This window comes from Calidris pugnax, unplaced genomic scaffold (genome assembly GCF_001431845.1).
Source record: "Calidris pugnax isolate Ruff unplaced genomic scaffold, ASM143184v1 scaffold31, whole genome shotgun sequence".
In the NCBI taxonomy this organism is placed as follows: domain Eukaryota; kingdom Metazoa; phylum Chordata; class Aves; order Charadriiformes; family Scolopacidae; genus Calidris; species Calidris pugnax.
In genome coordinates this window covers 6594449-6616593 of record NW_015090786.1, presented here as the reverse complement: position 1 = coordinate 6616593, position 22145 = coordinate 6594449, and the positions used below count along the sequence as shown (strand labels likewise).

The 22145-nt window shown below is 38.6% G+C and overlaps 1 protein-coding gene across 4 annotated transcripts in view; it reads right to left on the bottom strand.

Moving 5' to 3' along the window:
• The window catches only part of PLCB1 (phospholipase C beta 1), a 289951-nt gene that overhangs the window by 158687 nt on the left and 109119 nt on the right, over positions 1–22145 (bottom strand). Inside the window, exon 1 of one of the 4 annotated variants that reach the window (XM_014966415.1) lies at positions 20564–20673. The exons of the other annotated variants lie outside the window; for them this stretch is intronic. The gene's annotated coding sequence lies outside the window, so the exon portion shown is untranslated. Of the gene's footprint in view, positions 1–20563; positions 20674–22145 lie in introns of those variants that run through there. 4 annotated transcript variants of the gene reach the window in all.

The window sequence follows — 22145 nt, the reverse complement described above, 5'->3', positions numbered from 1 at the left end:
AAAAGGATTCACACCCTTTTGGACCCCTGCCATGGGTGTATTTGCACTTAAGGGTGACAGCTGTGTTCCCACTTGTCAGTGACAACTTAGCCCTTAACTAATGATCTAGGCTTTATTCTTTGGTCCTTAGATCTGAAACTTAGATACCAAAGCACACTGTCAGCTCTTCACATTCTTTATCAACAGTGCTGCTTCCTTATTACCACACTTAACTGCAAAATCTACTAAGGAGATGAGCAAAATATCCTTTATCAAAATCTTGAAGACTATCGAAGCTCTATGAATCAAAGCCCTTTTTAAAACGTCAGCAAGTTTTCCTATGGAGATGTTGGAAAGCACATGGGAAAAAACCAAACAGCAAGACCAAATTTAGCTTCTTTTATGTAAATCAGATTATTTTGATTTTGATAATTCCATTTTGAGGAACAAGGCTGAAAGTCTACTGCTGTTTGGAGATGCAGTTGATATACTGGCTCAATAGTGGACAGCTTGGTTTTTGGCGTAAGCTCTTTGCTAGACTGGGGCCTTATGATGAACATATTGAGCTCTTTGAGAGACATTCAGAAGAATTATACCTATTAAATATTGATTATAGACATTTTTTAAACACCTGAGTTACTGAAGCTCTATTACGTCAGAGAACACATCCATGGGATGCTCAATAAAGAGCAGGCTATTGACAATGCCCACCTAACTCATCAAAGTCCCCTTTGTAGCGCAATGATTTAGGTCTGCTTTGATGTTTTCTAACAAAGCAGCATCCTTTCACCTCTTTTACTCACAAGGTCTATGTGTCAGCTTGCTTTTTCCCTTCCACTAAAGTCTAGAAGGAGCTTCAGCTCAAGGACTGGAGCTGCCTGAAGACCCTGCCCTGAAACCAAGTGAGGAAAGCCAGTGTTTCTGATGAGACCCCTCTGTGGTTAAAGAGCTGGCAGATTCACAATTAAAGATGAAAATTGTGGGCGGGCAAACACAGAGGAGGTGACAAGGATGTTATTGGCAGCATGAACAGCCTTAGAATCCATTAAAAATAAGACTAACTATGTCAAATTGAAGCTAGAGCTGGCCAGAGAAGTATCTGCTCATTTGGTAAAAAGCCCTCCGAATTTGGTTCTGATGTCTTGACAAAGCTACCAGTAGAAAATATACCTAAAATCAAGTCCAAACAGAAATAGAAAATAGAAAAAAATAGCCAGACACATGAAAAAATCCCACAAGAGCTCAAGGGTTTCCTACAAAATTCATGAATAAATACTGAATAATGATGCTTTATTGTAAACCAGGATCCTGTAGACAGATGGATAAAACCAGATTTCAATCAGACTTCCAAAACTTTCTCCTGTTGTATTTTGCTTTCACTGGAAATCATAAAAATAATGTAAACTTAAAGAGGCTATTCAGCCCACATTAATGACAATCTTTGCGAAGACTGCTTTCAGCTGTGGTTGGAGTTATTAAAATGTAGCTCTTAACACTTAAATTCCAATTAATGTGTGCTCTGCACATTACAGTAAATGCCATAACATCTTTTAATAGTATCCCCATCTCTTTAAACTTTTTTTCTGAGAACTTGCAACACACCATCTGTCCGGGAAATTTTTCTGTTTCTTTTTAATACATTGCCATCCAAATCTATAAAAGGCTGCCATGCAGTTCAGTAAACCTCAAACACGGATTTAAACACGCCAAGGGGCAGCAGGTCAGCCAGGGTTTCACCTCAGATGTAACACACCACCTTCTGTTACTAATGCTTCCCCAAGCTGCAGCACCAGCACCGAGAGCAGCTGTCTCTGATCCCAGACCTACGTTCAACAGTAAAAGAATCTGCCCGATGCTAAAGATTTTCCTCAGGGTTTAATAGTTACATACAACGTGATGGCCAAACTGGGTGATTTTCAAAAGACTCAGCCAGAACTTCTGGGTTGTTAGAACAGACGTGCAATTAAAGTACTACAAGAATATTTTTTGTTGTCTGAAGACATTAATTTACTATGAAAACAATCTAAAGGAGTCATTCTAGACTACACTACGCTTATAGACTACATACAGTGCACTCCTGTGCATGCAAAATGCCATACACTCCCTGGCCCCAAACAGCTACCAACTGAAATAATGTTCTCAGGCATCTCATGCAGTAAAACATTGTCTTTAAGATGTCAATTAAATACTTGAGTCCTACTGAAGCTATAGGTATGAAAGACATCCCAAAGCCTCCAAGAAATAGATGTCTAAAAAAACCACACCCCAAAATAAACCCCCACCAAATCCTACACACAAACTCACTGTTTATCACCTATTTTCATGACTTTTGTCAATCTGACTTGCAATTTCCAAATACCTTCTCTTTTTGATACTGAAAATATGTCATATTCCTTACTTAAAAGCACTGTGTTTCAGTAAAGTGCTGTGCTTCAGTACTGTGCTTCAGTAAAGCAGGGTTGGGTAGAACTGTACACGTTGCTGTAGATCTTTGACTATATTACGTAGCTATACGGGTACTTCAGAATCCCCTAGACTCTATATCACAATCCCAAATTGTTATATTTGTGTCCTGATAACTTCAAGACTGGAGAGGTTAAAAAAATTTTAAACAGAATTTTATCTTAGATCCTTGCTCATCAGAATAAGATCTCCAAACATTCAAAACTGCATTTATATTTTCCTAGCTCTTTATGTATCCCAGGAGAGGAGAGATAAGGGAAAAGAAGCATAATTAGAAAGCTACACATGCAAAGAGTTTTCCAGGAAACACTCAAATTTGTGCTTAAATTAAATGAAGAACCTTTCTAAAATAGGACCTTACATTATGACTCTGTCCAACGCAAAACTCCCACAGATTTTCTTCAAATAGAACAAAGTCTTACATCTTCAGGAATGCCTTATCACAGAGTGTTTATCAACAAAAATGCACATATATATATAGAGAGAGAGAGCAATGTATACTTCATATATTTGACCCAGATTTCAACATATCAGATCTTAACACTTCAAGCACCAGGTAAGTAGCTGTAGTGTGGACAGTATGAATAAGAAACACTAGGTTTCTCTTACAATCAGACCACTTCCCCCTGTGGCTAGCAAAGGTCTTCAACGGACTTCCCAAGCCCTGACTCTGCTGAATTGATCCAACTGAACTCCGCAGTGCAAGCTGCCCAGCACAGAAGACCAAATAAGGGTAGGAAATATTTTCTAATACCTATTGAAGTAATTTTGTACTATCTCTAGTAGCTCAAGCACACAGTTCTGGTCTGCAAGATTTTTCGGGTCCATGATGATACTTGAGAGTTGCTTCTTATCTTTGTACAGGTTAAGTGTCACATCTTGTCCAGTCACTCCACCTGCACCACGAAATGAAGCACCTCCCTCGGGAGGTATTTTCCCACCTGTGCCATAGAGGAATAAATTACCACCCGACAGTCTGTTCTCTGCCTGGTGTGTACATGAGGTGCCGGTGCATGCCGTGGAGATGCCTAACTGTGGGAGGTGAGACAATCCCACAAGCCCAAATCTCTCCTTGCAGCGGGACCATAGCTCGGCATTGCCTCTTAAGCAGCTGTGAACTGCTGTGGTGCACCAGTGTGACCCTCAGAAACAAAAAGCTCTTGCTAACTGGATTAAATTTACTGTTAACAATCCCGACACAGGTTTCAAAGCTGGTTCAAATACCCTTTCTGTCACACATCACCTAGCAACAGTACAGGACTAGGAACTTGGATTGACAGACTCATCCTTCAAAGAAATACGTCTTTCTTCTCTCTCTCCTTCCTTTGTTGAGACCAAAGTCAAAACTATCAATAGTTTATCTTTCAACAATCCCTTTCAATGATTAAAGAGAAAGTCCATACACAGGAATCACACCTACAAAACTCAATGACAGGATTTTGTCTGCCTTCCTTAATGACAGTCATGTGAAATGAATATACTCCAATTACTACATCAAAGATACTCAAAACAGTGTTCACCAAACTCTCTTTTCTATTATTACACAGAATTCACAGGAAGTTTGATATTTAAATACATTCATTTATATCACCAAGCCATTCTTACCAAATTCATTATCATTAAACCAGAAATACATTTAGTCTAACAAAGAAACTGCACTGTGGTTTTTGATACAAATATGTCTTCACACATTTCACAAAAGTATTATCAGATCAATGTGACCAAATATATTTGCAAATACTTCTGTAAAATTTGTTCTTATTTCTAGGGTTTCAGAATAGATTCCAAATTTTGCACGATATCACTGTAACTACCTATGCACAGAAATAGAGCCAATATCTTGTTTAAACTCCTTAGTCTTCAAGATATCATTTTTATGCACACTGTCAGTGTGTACAAAACCAAAGGATGTTGCTTAAAAAATATATCTCAATAATCTAAACTGGTCTTAAATTGACCATCTGCTCAGCTAATACAGTGGAATATTTCTAGCATATAACACAGTATTAAGTAAAAGGAGTCAGAAATGCCTTAGTCAGGCTGTGAAGAAGGAGATCAGAGATACCCACTGCCTTCTAGGACACATCTTGCCTGGTACATGCAGCAACCATGAATGCCCATGATGTAGCTAAAATCCAAGGACTACTCTTCCCATAGAAAGTATCAGGGATGAAAGGATACCATAAATCACACATCAAACAGTCACTCCTGATTAACTCTCTCTGTGAAATACTTATTCCAGAAAAACAATTGCTTTTCCCAAAATAGCTTAATCCAATTCCATGCTTGAAGTGAGAACATCAATACAGTCAGTTTACCAGGAACAGGTTATGAAAAATAATAAAGCTACTTCTTTTTCTTTGATGCACAACTTTTGAGGAGGAGAGCACATATGCCAGCAAAATGCATACTTTTCTTCAGTAGAGAAATAAGAGGTAAGCAAACTTATACCCGTGCAAAAGATATTTAACTTCAGAGAGGACTGCATCGATACACATTTCCGAATATAATTCTGACTTTGAGTTCTGAAAATGGGGGATGAATTCAGAGATTTCATGTTGACTTTCCACAATAACCACAGTCCAAGACATGGGATATTTAGAATGTTATTGATCAGTATTTTTATAATAATTATGAACACTCAAAAATCCTCGCTGAATATTATGTCAGCAAGCGGGTCGAGAGGACAGAAGCATCCTTAGCAAGTTCTGAGATGACACCAAGCTGGAGGGAGCGGCCGATGTGTGGGAGAGCAAGGCTGACAGCTCCCTTCCAACCTACACTTTTCTACGACACCAGGATTTCTCTGCCAGACAAGACCACTCGTGTTACAAGAATTTACCAGAGACAACACTATGTGCTTACTGATAGATACTCAGCATCAGCTTTGCCGAAGATGCTATTTCTCCTTACAGGCCAGAATCAGATTGACTTCTGGGAGAAAAGGAGGGGCATACTCAAATAATGAATTCACCTTCAATGCTGTATTTTGTGAAAACAGGATTTTATATAAAATACAAAAAGAATTAATCGTATGTGCTAAGGAAAAACCAGGGGACAAAAATAGGTCCACCTCATTCCTATTTTTCTGACCTTCTCACAGTTCAAGTGATCCAAATCCAGCTTCCCTGGGTCTCTCATGCTCTCATGACAGAACATTAAGCAAATAGTCAGCCTATGCTTTAGTTCTCCTTCTAAACGTCCCTGTTTCTCAGGGGTTTTTTTAGGTTCTTGGTATTTAAATTTTAAATTGGTTGCAAGACTGTGTGTTCTAACGAAAAACAAGTGACAGTAGAAACCACATGTGCAAAATCAAATGTGGTATTTTTGAGTTCTTCTGGATATGGTTGTGATTAACATAAAAGTACTTAATATCTCACAGTGTACATCTTAATTTAAATAACAATTTTGAACAGGCAAAATACCTACAAGCTACAACCATGCACTATCTTCCTTTTGATGTTTTCTAACTCACTAACATTTTTATCAATTTTTATTAGCTGCAGATGGGTCATTACTTTAAAAATGACCTTTAAGCGCACACATTTCCTTTCACTGCTTTTCCTTTCTCAAAATACTTTGAGATTTCCTCCAGTATAATTTTAAAGGCAGAGATGAAGAGACAGTGGAGAAAAGAAACTCCTCTCATTTTCATGTTACTGTCGTTAACTCATTTTCTTTGGTCTGTATAAGACTTGGAACTATAAAAAGTCTTAGAATGAAATGATTTCTACAGCAGGTCACACAGCACATAAGGGCAGGAATAGCTGGAGCAGCAGCTTAATTTTCACTTATCTATAAATCTCACACACATTGTTCCTCCAATTCTGAATTGCTGCGTGGAGTTATTTTAATAGGGTTACTTCAGAGGTTGAGGTACAATCAGCTATTCATCTATGTATCATTTGTAAAAATCTAAGATGCTTGTAATGAGTTGAATGAGAAGTATTGCATGAATGCCCACTATGCTTTTTGGAGTGCTCCATTAGGACTACAGTATGATCACTTGCATTTTAATGCATTTTTTTTTAGCTGGTGGAAGTGCTTACATCCAGACGGTCTGTAATGCTGGATGCACCAACTAGCCACCCCATATAAAAATAACAGATGAAACACAGAAAGCTATAATTGAAAACATCTGACTAACGAGCTGTTTATTATTGCAACATTTCAGTCACACTCATCAGGAGGAAAAAAAAAAGAAGAAAAAAGAAAAGATATAGCCTGCTTAGCCATGCTAGCATTATTTTGCTCACCTGTTTGTGAGACACGTTTTGCTATAATTTTTTCAATCATAAAGTCATACGGGATGCTTACTGGTAAAAGTTTCAATTTACCTGACTTTAATTATTGCAAAAATCCACTATTCCCATTACCTTTAAGTATTTAATTCTAAGAAACTAATTTGCAGTATAGCAACCAAAAATAAACCATTTCAAAGATGATGAAGCAACAATCATATTTTTTTCCTTTCTGTACTGTACCAAATACTCAGCTCCTGCAGATCATACTGCCAGCTTACAACAGACTCTTAATGGCACATCTCTTTAACTAGAGACCGCCAACGATAATTTCTTGTGCCCTGATACTTGTCACAAAACCTTCACTACGTCTTATTACATATCAGTAACAATAATTCAGAAATAGAAATCTATTTAGACTCTTGACATTCAAAAATTGGTGCAAAATTAGCTGGAACAGATGAACCTATTTCCTGCAGATCTCAACAGAGTTGTCCCGGCTCACGGTGACTGGTTCAGCTCGATGGGAATGGGAGTCAGGGTACCACCAAGGCAAGGCAGCGCTCATTAGCTGACTGGTGCCTTGACTCTCAAAACGTAACTACAACCATAAAATCAGCTAAAAAGCCACATGGCAAAATCATACAGCAGATGCCACTGCTTTGGATGGCAAACTTAAGAGAGAGGAAGCAATCTATAATGAGAACAAATTATTTAAGATTGGCTTTTAGAAGCTGGTCGGCTTCAATTTACTCCAGAGAGGATGATCTTCTGTAAGTACATTTTAACTTTTTATATAAAAATATAAAAGAAAAAGACTGGAAACAGATTCCTGTTTTAGAAGACAATATGACTATTGAAAAAAAAGAAGTAAAATCTCCAAGGAGTTTGAGTGAGAACTACAAATATGGGTTTTTTTGGCTGAGCGAAAGAGAGAAAACAATGAATAAATGCAGAAACTGGGTTTGGGTGGTTGTATGACAGATTAATTTTACTACCTGTGAAAGTACAGGAAACGTGTTCAGTCACTGCCAGGAAAAGAACATCCAAACATTAATGTCTTTGGCAGGCAAGGAATTCTTCAAGGGATGCCATGGACGTTATTTTAAGCAGTTGGGTTTGTATTCTACCATTTTAAGAAATAATCGATGAAGGGGATATAAAAAGGGTGGCTGGATCGATCTGAGATCAAACTTAAAGAGGAACACAACACATCAACTTGGAGAACAGTCCTGATGGAAATCCCAAGCACTGCATACTCAAGAGCAGCCAAACAACGTGAGAATACCAAGATGAGGATGATGGAAAATCAGCGCAAGAAGAAAGTGATGGAAATGGTCCCAAAAGAAAATGGACTATATGGCATGAGGTCTCCATGAAGAAATATCCAGATGCAGACACTTTGGTGCAGTGAGCAACTTTGTGCATCTGAATTATTCACGTGTGTTATGGAACTAAAATTTGCTCACAAATATATATCTCTGCCTATACATTTCCAGGTATGAAGTATTAAGGCAGCTGTATTTGGAAGTACTGTCAGCAATAATTCCCAACTTGGTCCTTCAAACTACTCCATTTCTATTAGTTTTTCTTACTGTTCACTGGAAAACCAACAGGGACAATAGTTGTTGCTCTTTAAAAAGCAGCCAAAGGATATTTGCCACCTCAAAACCTTGCATGATTTTGGAAACTTTGAAAACCCTCGTCTAATTATCAACACCAGCTGATGCACTGAAATGAAGAGAGAACTGGAATTCTGCATTAACTCACATCCTTAACAACTCTCCTCACTTCAAAGAGGTTAACCTGGTGTCCTGGTTTGGCCTCAGACAGCAAGAAAGAACCAGGTGGCAACCGCTCTCTCAGACTGGACCCACACACACACACACTGCCCCCACGGCCGTGAGGAATCAGAAGGGTTGAGACAAAGGCAATTTAACAGAAGAGCAAAGGGAACAAGACAACAACAACACTAACACTAAGAGAGCAATATACAACCACGATTACGATACCACCACTTGTCAACCAGACCTGGGACACCTGGGATGCCCCAGCCCGCTCTGCTCCCTGGGGTGACTTCCCCTTCAGCTCCCAGGTACCCCTGGCCATGGCTCCATGGGATGGAACACCTCTGTCCCTCCTAGATCCTGGGGAGAATTAACCCTATCCCCACCAGACCCAGGACACCTGGATTTACAGTAGTTGAGAAAGGGTAAAAATTGGCAAAAGAAAAAGTTCAACAGTTATTAATTATTTTTAAATATCCCTTCTACAAACCATGGCAGCTTGCAAAGAATTCAGTTTCTTACATTTAGAAGGTGGATCAGCACTTCTCTTCCTAATATCACTTGCTAAGCACCAGAGAGACTTCTAGTTATCCAAGAATTTAATGAACTACATCCAACAATTTAAGGCTGTTTCATTTAGATAAGAGGCTTTTCAACTTAAAGGACAAAACAGTCTTCAAGGTAGTGGAAAATAAAACACATTTTGGTGTGTATAAACTACCCAAGCAGTTAGTTAAGTCTAAAAATTACATTTTAGCTGGGGGAAGTGGAGTAAATAGGCTTGGCACGCAGGCTGCAGACCAGAAGAGCGTGCAGGAGGCTGGAAAGTCCTGCAAAAACTCCAGGCCACGCTTTGTGCTCCCCCCATTGCTGTTACTTCCCAAGGATCCCCAGCGGAGCATTCGACTGAGCAAAACTATGCACTCCAGGGTTTGACCAAACTATTTCTGAAAGGTTATGAAGTTCAAGGCTTTTTGAAAAGGGAATTAAAAATATTTTGCACACATAAGATTATGGCACTGAGGGTACACTTTATCCAGTTGGATCCTTTCCAACACATCCTTGGAAAAACAAATAGTTACAATGCATGCAATTTGGAAAGGAATATTCTGCAAATATGAGAATATCCTACATGTCACTTCCCCAAAACAACATCATTTGACACTATGGGTTTTAAAGTACAGTTTGCATAAAGATGTATCTTAAGTGGACACGAAATTCAAGACAGAATTCAATAGCTTCTCTAAAATATTTCTGTTGTTGGAGCTAGATTTTCAGCTATTTTAAAACAGTAGCCTGGTGCTTATGCAGTAATTTATTTTTTTTTTAATTCAGTCTTATCAGACAAACCAAATTGTGTAAAGCATTTGCCCACTGAAAACATTAATGAAAGACAACGGTCCTTTTGACATGACGAACCAGTGAGGTGTAACATCAGACCACACTCACTCATGACATGAATGCTAGTCTGCAGACAGTTTAACATGACATTTAAATATACTAAATAATGTAAGAGGTGGCCTTTGCTCTGCAAGACCTCTGTGTTTCTGAAACACTCCTTTGTCTCTCCAGCTAAGGTGGGGAACTGTTGTATTCTCAGTGCAAAGCCAATTTCAACGATGATCGACTGCCAGCAAGGAGCAGAAGACAGGAAGATGGGCTGAAAGTGCAGCAATTGTAGGAAGATTGATGAAGCCAGGGTTTAGGCTAAAGCTGAAAGGATTTAAGGGTTTTGGATCAGACCGTCGGGGAGTGAGGTGCGCAGTTAAATCCCTGATGCTGCCGCTTGCTAAAACTGGTTATCCAGAAATACACACAACTCCTTCTCTGTGCAAGAGTCTGTAGGATCAAGCAAAGACAACTTGACCCTGACCTCCAACAGGACTCATAATCTGGCTCTACCACACAGTTGTTATGTTTTACAGCACACATTATTATAATACATTAATAGCTTGCATTTCTTGAGTTCTTTTTTTCCCCTCCCTTCCCCCCCGAATCTTTTAACAGGAAATAAGGAAACAAACACAAAACCTGGGCATCTCTTGTGATAACTGAGATCAAAAATACTGCATTTCATTGGCTTCATTTCCTCCCTCTGTAAATTGAGTTTTTCTCTGCTTTGCTTCTCTTAAAGTCTACTGAATTTCATTTTTCTTATATTGCCATCAACAGCTCTTGACTCACTGAAAATGTTAACACAGAAATCTTATTTTTCTTTAAATCATTTTTGGAAAGAGAAATAAATGTATGCTCCATACTTAAATATCTAAATCGATTCTAAAGTGATGAAGCATATAACCTTATTGCATTAACAGAAACACAGTTAAGACTTTCTCTTTCTTGCATGATTATGTAGCCAAGAATGTTACTTTGAAAAGCCAGAAGAACCCAGCCCCATATATTGGCTTACAGTATATCTTGCAATAGAAAATAGCATAATGCCCTTTATGTATATATACCTCCTGGAATTTAACAGCATCAAGATAACGGGTAGCTAACAATTCTGTCAGCATGGCAGTGCTTCCCACTGACCACATCTGAGGCCCCCTCATCGTGCGAGGAGTTTGGGAGGGGATGCTGCAGTTTAGCCACCCGCACCAAGCAGCTGGGGGGTGGTGTCATATCATATGTGTATATATGTATTTTTATTTCTTTATTCCCTCCTCCTCCAGTGCAGCCTTTCCACTGCTGTCACTGTTTTCTCCTCTTCGATGCTGCAGGCATTACCATGTTATTTTTCTTCTAACTTTCAATGCATAATGTCTCCAAAACGATGCAGCGGTGACATCTGTATGCCTCTGCTAGGAGGCAGAAGTAACATGTCTTAGGTCTGCTAAACATTTAAGTACCCTTTGAAGATTTATGAAGGCGACAATTTCAGTTCTGTGGAGACGTATGCAACTGCTGCACGCAGCGTGTAGAGAAAACTATGGAACAAACGCTCTGCTGGTGTGAAATAATGGCATTTGTTTGCCCCAGGTCAGGGCCTCACGTCACTTCAATACTGAATTGCACACTCGGACTGCTCTGGTCTAGCCTTATCATTGAACATAAATAGATCCTAAGAGCTAACGTGGTGCACTGCATTTCTATTCTTTGCAATATGCACGCAATACACAATATTACCCTGTTGTTTTACAGCATGTAAGAAATAGCTTGCTGCTTAGTTAATTTTTTATAACTACAAAAGGTCAATGGAAGCTTTCTGTAATTTTCTGTTACATTTAACTTTTCAAGTGAGACTTATTATAGAAAACTGAGTCCCAAGAGCACTTTGAAAAACTCTTCCAAGTCTCTGAAATCGGATGGTTACAGCAGCCTTGCTAACAAGGCTACCTGGAATGACAGTTGAGTCCCAACCGCTAAAACACGTAAAACGAGAGACTTACCCCAGGAACAATCCAAACCCCCCACAGATAAAAATCTTGTGTGTAATAGATTGATATTATAAATAGAGAGATCAATAGTGCCTGGAGGCAGTCTGAATACTGAAATGAATGACTCCCCAAAATAGCAGCAATACAAGGGCACGTGACACATGCTGGCACCTACCTGAGACTATACAGCGAGAGCAATACAGGGTTCAAAGTCATCTAGGGACCTTTTTTCCCTTTCCCGTATTTTTCATACCATTTAGGTACTTACATAGATTCGAGTTTGTTTTATTTCTTTGGTTGGCTTTTTGAAAAAAAGGACCTAAATTAATGTCTTTGGCAATCTGGAATACTTCGATAATATTGTATATTATTTGTATAATAACAAAGATACATTGTATAATAAATGTGTACATATATTTATGTAACATCATTATATTGGCACCATGATTTGTTTTCAATCTTTATACACCAGAGGGGTGCTTGTGGCATCTGCCCCTTTCTGTGACTGTTTGAAAGTGGCTACTCACTGTGCAAGCACAAGTAACAACCGGGAGCAAATTCTCAGTAAAATTTTAAATGTCTATTTTGTATTTTGTTTTTAATCCTGTCTCATAACAAAGCTACTGGAGGAAAGGAGCAACAATAGGTTTTGAAAGAGGGCTAAACTTGACATTGGGAAACTTACTATTTGGGCAGGAAAAACATACAGCCTTACACCTTCCCTTGGAAAAGTACTGTGCCCGATAAAACAAATAGTGAATGGAAGTATGCTTGAGCAAAGTTCTGGGCACAACTCCCAGAGGCAATTTATTTTTGGCTTATCAAGTTTCTAATCTGTTTTTTAAACCAGGCTACTGAATAGGTATAAACCTGAATGGTATGAAACTCACTATAGACACAGAAACTTTTAGACTACTGTGGATGTCACCTACCCAGATATGTGACCTACTGAGTCCTTTAACTGCAATTCTAATGAGAAAGTGGCTTGTCCAAAAACAGAATCGTAATAATGTTTCAGCTGGATTTTAAAAATTTTAAAAACCATAACCAAACAAAAAACCCTCCAAACGACCACCACTGGTATTTTCAGTACAAATAAAAAAAAGAATGGAGAAATTTAAATTATCATGGAGAAGATTTACATTATAGAAGTTAGGATGATTGACACAAACTTACTAATGCCCCCAAATCAGATTGCTATAGCCTACTATTTTGCTGGAACCTTTAACAAACATATCTTAATGTTACAGGTTTAGTTTTTTAATGTTTTCCATCATCTAGCACCATCAGACAGGTTACAGCCTAATCCGATAAAGCTTTTCTCTGCCAGCCCAAAATAAAATGGAATTTCCATGTTCTTCATTTTATCTTTGCTCAGCCTTCACATTCTGGAAACTTGATCTTTATTATATATTATATATAACTTGTCATTCTCTGAAAACATGTGTAGTACAGAGAGTCTGATTCAGCTGTCTGAAGAGCAATTGCATGCAATACCAACGTCCCTCCTCCCAGCAACTGCAGGATCCACTCTCCCTACAATCCATAAAGCCGCTCTATTGCCTCATTGGATGGTCTCACAGAATAAAGAGTAATACACAGGAAAACATTAGATCAAAATTAATACTATGTTGGAATAAATAAGAAAAAGTGTTTGAATGTTTTTTAACACATATATTCCCTTTGAAAAAAAAACGCTTGCAAATGGCAAGCCTACAGCAATCCAAGATGAGAAGAGTAGTGGGTCAGGTTTTGCCCCAGTGCCTGACTTTTCTACTGCCATTTTGCAAGCCATTTGAGTTTTTATTCATTTCTTCCATCTGCAGAACAGATCTAAGATACCCACGTATTCTGTCAAGGGTCCTGTGATCTATAAAGCTGGAAAGTGCTATGTAAGTTCTTCATTCATGTGGTACCATCCAATGAAAACCTCCATTCTTGACCAATCTGAAGTGCATAATACCTGATAATATCTTTCTCCACCTTCGTGACTGTGCCTCTTCTCAAACTTTCTTTTCATTTTTTTAGGTTTTATTCTTTGGATCTTACTCAGCCTATATGAAGTTTGGGGTAACAAATCAATCAATATCATTTTTCTTAGATGTCAAGGAACACCATGCCCCAATTCTTAGCTGTTGGTCACACTTGCTCTAAAACCGTGAGGGGAATACTCATACAACCTACACCAGGCACATAATTACAAAGAGGCTACCAGAGAAACAGTTCTCCCAGATCAGTTATTTAGTGTTATATGATAATATTTGAACGCTCTTAATTCCCTGTGCATCCCATTGGAGTCAGAAGCTTAGCTCAGATCAGACCCTTGTGGTGCCATACACAGACACTCTGCTCATTCTTTCAGCAACCTATAAAAGTAACACCAAGTTCATGCTCCAGTGAAGGGAATGAAATAGATGGGTAAGGAAAGGACAGAGCACAACAAACTTATTTGCTTTTTACTGAACTCAGTACAACCTCTACCGATACGCAAGCCAGTGCCTTTGAGATGAGGTTAATTGCTCCAGAAAGATGCCTGCTTCCCGAGGAAGAGGAACTAATGAACTGATCTCAGCTAATTTTGTGGTAAGGAAAAAACTGAAATCTTGCACCTTAAAAAATAAGGAAAAGAAAAAGACTTTCTTAGACACATTGACATGAGTTTTCTCTTGAGACCTCCAAGATCCTTTCCAGACAATGAAGTACGCCTACTGTTTCAAAGGAAAACAAATGTCTACCCAAAATCAAGTTCATATTTTTTTAAAGCTCAGAGCAACTCAACTTGCTTTTTCCCCTCAGATCAAGTGTCAACAGTAGTTCAGCAAATACCTGACCATAGCATACTTTATTAGATCACCTGTCAGGCAAATTTGCTTTTGCCTTAAAAAAACCCCCATGTCTGTACACAAAAAAGGGGAGAAAAAAAAGCAAAATAGGAAGGACTCTTCTAGGTGGATTTCTGTGAAGATTGCTTAAAAAAGCTTCCAAATACTAAATTAATGCCATTAATGGAAATACTATGCAAGTGGAGTTAAGAGATGCTGAATATAACATACAAATACAGCCTAGGGACTGGCTGACCACCTGCAGTGTGAGCAGCCCACGCTGTGAATATCCATCTACCTTCTGGTTCATTTTGCTGTGTCTAGATATAAGTGGTATAAAACATTTACAAGATAATGCCGCTAAATTACAGAATAAAATGTGAATTTAAAGCTTTGCTCAAAAAGTAGCTCAAATAATAATATACCACGTGGCTCAAGTATCAGTATATGTTCAGCATGCACTAAAGGACAGTCCTAGGGCTGTCCCCCAACCCCTCAGGCCATCAGGTCAGAGGAGCTGCTGGAGCCCACCACAGCTCCCCCTTTGCCTACAGGCTGTCTGCTTTCAAAGGAATGATACACTCTTAAATTTCACCTTGCAACTACAGGGAATGTAGCTGTGGGGTGCCCAGCCTTCCTGCAAAACAGGCATGGCTTTAGGACACCAATTCTTGTGACAGCCATTTTACGTGTTGTATGTAAAAATGTGGTGCCATCCTACCTGTGTTCAGGGCTTCAGTGTGGCGACTAATAGACTTTGAGAATAGAAGATCATTTGGGATGAACTGCTGTTGAGGTTTAGGCTGAATATGCCTATGATATGCGGAGAGATGCTCTCTCTGCAATTCTCACTCCATGAGAAAAGGGGGAAGAGATAGATTTACAAGTTTGGAATGAACTAAACTACTTTAATGAAATATTAATATTAAAATTAATATGGAAATAATGAAATAGATACAATATATACAAAACTGTATCAAGCTCCCAGGATGACATCACTGACAGGTGCTGGGGCAGTCCAAGTCCCAGACTGGACTCAGCACTGGATGGGAACCAGATTCCAGCTCTGGAGTCAGGAACACACGGGTCGGGATCAAAGGCAGATGAACAGACAGGGTCGTTTTCGGACGTTGGCCATTGAAGAAAGAGAAATGACCCTTTGATCCCTCAGCTTTTATGCTGAGCATGAGGCAAATGGGATGGAACACTCCAGTTGGTCAGGTTTGGTTCACCTGTCCTGTCCGCTCCTCCCCACAGTTGAGACCCTTCTATGTTTTTTCCATTTCCAACCCTCCAATGGGCAAATAAAAAAATTAGCTGACCTTGGTTGTTATAGTATTAAGTACAAGCATGAGCCTTTCTGAATACTGTTCCTTGGCATGAAGTGCAAACATTGGTCTTATCACCCTGAGAACGAGCAGTTTTCTCCACAATATGCTGTTAATTTCAGAGAGTTAGAAGAGGCCTAGCTAAGATGCAAAATTACTGAACAGAAACATGGTTCTGTTTTACCTCAAACCAGGACAACTACACTGTTCCTTTTTGAGAAATGAAGCCGTACCATGGGGAACAAACTGTATTAACGCTTGCTTTTGTGAATAATCCCATTGATTTTAACATGAAAGCCTGAATGAGTAAGTCCCACATTCACATGACAACAAAGAAAGGCAGATGCCCACAGACCACAGGAAGAGTTAGGTAGGTGTGGGCTGCTTTAATGTGACGTTCTTAGACAGAATATAATAGTCATGGGGTGATGGCTTCCCACCGACGCAAGAGTAATTAGGCAATACTGAATCAAGCCATGAAGAAGGAAAATGTCTGCCCCTTCCTCCTTTTGCTTTAATGGTGCTGAGTTCTCTCATGATCTTTAGTGGGAGCTTAGGAGAAGAGAAGAATGAATCCAGAAGAAGGCTAGGGATAAGTATTAGTGTTGTGGTTTATCTCTAAATCTCTAAACTCCTGCTGATGGTGGGAGCTGTGCACGCACCCAGGGTGTAACCAGACTGTCCAGCTCAGCAAAACACTGAGCTGATGCTTTCCTGAAGCACCTGAACAGCCCCATCAAAATCAACGCACTGCAGATTCACAAGAAAGATACCCAGAAATTTCGCTTTTTTTTTTTTTTAAGGAATTTAATTCTATTTACATTTACTGCAAGAATTTCCACTACGCCTTGGGTGGCATTTTCTACGTCTTGAAAAGGCTTTCATATAAAAAAAGACAGGTTTTTTTCTTGTTTATATGTACCTGTACCTGACATATACCTTTTTCAAAGGTGTGCCATTTTAACAGGGGTTTATGAAATAAGAAATTCTATTTAGAGAAAGCTATACATTTTTGTAAGAGCTCTGATTTAAAAGGAGCTGAAAATAAGCCCTTAAAATGTTTGAAGAATTATAGTGTTCAGGTACAAAATACTGAGAAAAGTGATTATTTTTCAGGCAGTAGAAGTAATGAGTAAGTGGCATTGATATTTAGAAGACAATGTCACTTGCTTTTCCCTTTCCAAGCCTTATTTTAAATATTCAGATTCGAAAGCAGCAAGAAGTCTCTCCATGTTTTTAGATACAAAGAATGAAGTATTTAATAAGAGAAACAGAAAGGTTTATTTGATAATTCACATTCTGTTTGGGAAGAAAGCGGTAGAAAAGGGGATGGGGAAGTCGGCTCACGTGCCTGACACAGTTTTTCCAATTAAGACTTCTTCAAGTATAATTTTTAATAGACTTCTAACCTGACTCAGATAAACCCAAGACCTAGAGCTGCTCTCACCAGGAGTTTGTTCCTGGAATTAATGTAGGCCTTTTCCTAGAATGACAGAAACAATGCTTAAGAAAGATTAATGCTTAGAGAAGAACTAATTTCTGCACTAAGATTCAAGAACCTGGCCAGTGTACTTTGTGGACAGTAAAGAAATGCCATACATATAGGATTAGTGTCAAGGTACCAGTGAGTATAAGGAACGCTCTCCGAACCTTTTTCAGAAAATAAGGGTTGAGGGTTAGAACCTGTGGCCCTGATTAACTCCATTTTATGTCTCGGTGCTGCAAGATACAAGTATTAGCTCTGACTTCTTGGTAAAAATTGAGCTTAACAAGGCAGGACCCGTCTCCATCTTCAACTGACTCTCAGCCTCATTGAGTCAGTGTGGAAGAAAAGGGGAACCCCTACTCTGCAATCACTGCGGTTTCATCGGGGCTTTAGTACCTACCCTGAACAGTGGCTGCCACTGACTCACCTGAAAGTCTTCCCCAACTGGTTTCCCAATCTTGCCTGGACCTTTGCTGCCCATTATTATTTCTGTGTCACTACTTTTCAGCATATGCTTTGCTATCTCAAGTGATCAGCTTGCAGTAAACATGAGACTCAGTTAGGCTTCTGTATTGCTCATTTCATGCTTGTGTATTTTAACCAATACTCTCTGCATACTCAGGGAAACTGTAAATGGGAAAATCCAGGTAGGCTGGCCCAGGTCAAATATGGTTATAGCCGCATCTGTGCACTTTCAAAATAAAGCAGCAATATGCCTGCCATGCAGTTGGATGAAGACTTCTGTAACTAGCTCTGGCACTGGTTCATTTCCAGGTACACCAGTGTTTATACATACAATGAGAGGGCACAAGACCATATATGCCATGACAGTTGTAAATTTAAAAGCCAACAATTGCCAACAGGTGACGATTTTTAAAATCATTTTACGAGAGGAAATGGCAGCATCTTAAATAACACCATCATCTATGATACCATGGACATAAGCAGTAGAAAGTTAGAGCTTTCAGGGTGTTATTTCTTCTCTTTTTTTTTTTTTGTCAAAAATTTCCTACTTGATGCTGTATTTCAATTCTTTTTTCAAATTTCTTTTAAGAGCCACCACATATTTAATTTGCCTGGATTTCAGCCCATGTGGCTCCCACTATATTCTGTCTTCTGTGAATTTCAGCAGCTGACATCCTTGACTTTCTTTAGTTGAAAGGAAAATTAAATATACGCCATTTAATCAGCCTACATACGCTACAGTTTTCTGTTACACTAACTGTTAGGCTATAATAGCTTGGACTTTATTTGCTGTTACCAGGCTTGTTTTTGATAAAATAATGCAGTGTTTGTTCAGCTCTGCAAAATAGAAATACATAAAAATACAAACCAAAGATATTAAATGGAACTGAGAAGGGCTCACCAGCTGAGTGCTTCTAGTCACTGTCAGATTAAATTAGTATTTTTATTAAGTTCCAAAAGGAGAATACAAATTTTAAAGTAGTTCATCAAAGTATACCAAGTTATTAGAATGACATTTGCTATTATTTATCCACATGTTACTGCACCTCAGTCTTTATTTAATACTACTTCAGTTCCATATTCACAATACTGTCAACCCCAAGCATTCAAAAGCCATGAGTCACCTTCCTTTCAATGAAAGAAGCCACTTAAAATCCCGAAGATACATTATTATTGTTATTGCTCTTCTTGGAAGAGCCTGGATGATTACCTTGGGCTCAATATTTAGCTGCTGGATAGCTAAAATTATGGGAAATTAACTTAATTTCCTGAACTAGGATGGCTAACAACTGTGGTTCTTAAATATTTAATGACTTCAGGAATGGGAACTTTAAAACACAAAGTAACTCTTCACTCAGTAGGACTGATTTGAAGATCAGAAATACACACATACCTGTACAATTTTTCCCCTACTTACTGAAAATGCTGAGCAGGAAAGCCAAACATTAAAAAGTCAGGTAATAAACACTTTGAGGAGAACACAGCCATCACTTTTGCAGTGATTTTACTGCAATTACTTGCTGTTCAGATTCTGCACAGAGACATTTGGGGATCCGTCCCAAAGTCCTCTCCATTTTGTGGTTGCTTTTGACATCTCACAGAAATGCTGCTTTTCCTATATGTGCAACAGCACATATATGTTAAATAATAGAAATTTGTAATTTAGTCTCTCAAAGGGAATTTAAAGTCTCTCCAGTATAAGAAACAGCATTAAAACTAAAGAGCAGAATTCCTCATTAGACAACCTATAACATAAGCACAAGAACAGAAAACTTTTCATTCAGTAAACCATATGTCCCTAAAAATATCTGGCCTAGCACCAAATTATACAAGGTGCAGTTCTCATGCTTTCTTACAGACCATACCAATTATACCTCCATTGTACTCTAATCTCTTATTTTTAGCAATGAATGCATCCACACAAAAAGCTGATTAACTTCTCATGAGCATCTGGCACAGCACAGGCTATTCTTTTACAGGTAGGCAAATGCTGACTTTGAATTTTTTTGCCAGTAAATATGCTTCAGTGAACAGTACTGAAATATTTATCCCGGACATCATATTGTTCTCATGTTAACATGCTGCCGTATCTTGAGATCAAACTGAGAGAATACATTTAAACTACTGAATGGTGAAAAGGTTTTCTGTAGAGCCTGCACGCTGCCTCCCTTCCCTTTGGCAGGATGCCTTTGGATTTGATTGCTATTTTTTAAATACTAAAAAGTCTGTCCTGTTATTGTTAAACACATTCCTGAGGCAAATGAGAAATAGAAAAACAGGTATCTCAGGATTAAACCGAAGTATTCAAAATCTTACATTTGTTAGAAAAAAAAAAATAATGTTATGCCCTGAAAGTCTCTGGAAATCTGATTGTATTATTTTCTTCTGTTGTTGGCTGGGGTTTTTTCCCCTCTGGAAATCTTAGCAATGATGACCTTCATAACTATTTTACCAAGCCATTCAGAATTCACGACTGTTTCCCACACGAAGCCTGTATAACATCTCATAAATTCTAAAATTGCGGTCTTTGCCTCACTAAATCAGCAGGAAGGCAATGTTTCTCTGACCATCTATAGTGTACCCATGCACTCTTTAAAATAGATTTCCATACTGACCTGGTCATGCTGATTCCAGTGCAAATGCAGAGGTGGTTACAGCTCCTCAAAGTGCTGCTCTATCTGCTTCTACTCCCCTTTTTGGATTTCTTCTGACACAGAAGGGTACCTCAGCATGTTAAGCAACCCTAAAGGGCATAGTGTTGCCACTGTGCTGGTAGCTCAGCTGGCTCTCTCTAATTCACATTTGACTATTTCCAATTTCTGTGTAGCATGATGTAACTTCACAATAACAACCTCAAGTTTTCCTTCCTTTCTTTTTTCTTTTCCTTTTATTTTTTTATTTATTTGGTAACTCCATGGTTTGCCTGTTGAAAATCCTGTTTAGTGTTTAAATCTGTGCTATTTCTATGTTCCTGATCTCTGCTGCCTCCCACGGCATCAAGCATGAGGTATCTGGCAGGTTTGACAGCATGGGTAAAATTGCTATAGTGCATGCAAAGTCCCACTGGATGGAGAAGAATGATGAAATGAGTATCTGGGTCATTACATGTGGATTGTTTTGCCAACATTTCTCATCCCGAAGGCTCTACTTGTCAAAGTTTTTATCAATGATGAGAAATGCTCGGTCAAAATGTTTGCCTTTGTCAATGCTGCTCTCTTAGCATTGCCTGAATATTTGTCATGCAAATTTCAAAACTACAAAAAGCTTTAAAAAATTTAAAAATATACATTTCTCCAAGCAGAACTGCAGAAGAAGTAACCATTCTAAATAAATAAAACACAGCAGAGCTGAAGCTAGGGTTAAAACCAGAAAGATCAAACAAATTCCCTTCGTTAAGGAAATTAAGATAGACTTTGAGTGCCATGTCTCCGGAATATATTTTCCAGTACAGGCAGGACAAGCTTTGGACAATGGGGTCCTTTATTTACAAAGTAACTTACTAAAGTAGTTCAGTTGATTACTTAATTTCCTCATTTTGTTTTTGTTTTCTGGGGGTTTGTTTTGTTTTGTTTTTAGTTAGTGGATGGTTTAGATTTCCTTTGGGATATCTTGGCTTTATTTTCAAGATACTTCCATCTCACTGATTTTCTGCACTGAAATTGCAAAAAAATGCCCTACCATCTATGTTGTCTGGAGAGTTTTCAAATACCATCTCATGACAAAGCTTTTACAAGTTTTCATGCACTGCCATGCTTTAAGAGCAGACTAAATAGCACAAGATCCTAAGCAAGGCTTCCTGTTGAATTCAGGCCAAAAGTCACTAATCAAAACAGTTTCACACCACCTTAAACCTAGTTTAACTTCATCATCCATAGTAATGTCTAATTCAAGCCATCACACTTTTGACATGGCTTTTCCATGCTCTTACATTTTAATCTTCCTACAGCACGGTTTAATCTTCCTACAGCTGTGCAGGCATGAGAAGGTTGGTCCTGTGCTTATCAGTGTCGGTAATTCAACAGCTTTCACTGATATAGAATAGAATCATAGAATCATCTAGGTTGGAAGGGACCTTAAAGATCATCTAGTCCAACCATCAACCTAACTCTGACAAAAAAAAAAAAAAAAAAAAAAAAAAAAACACTAAACCATATTCCAGAGGACCATATCAACCTGTCTTTGAAAAACCTCCAGGGA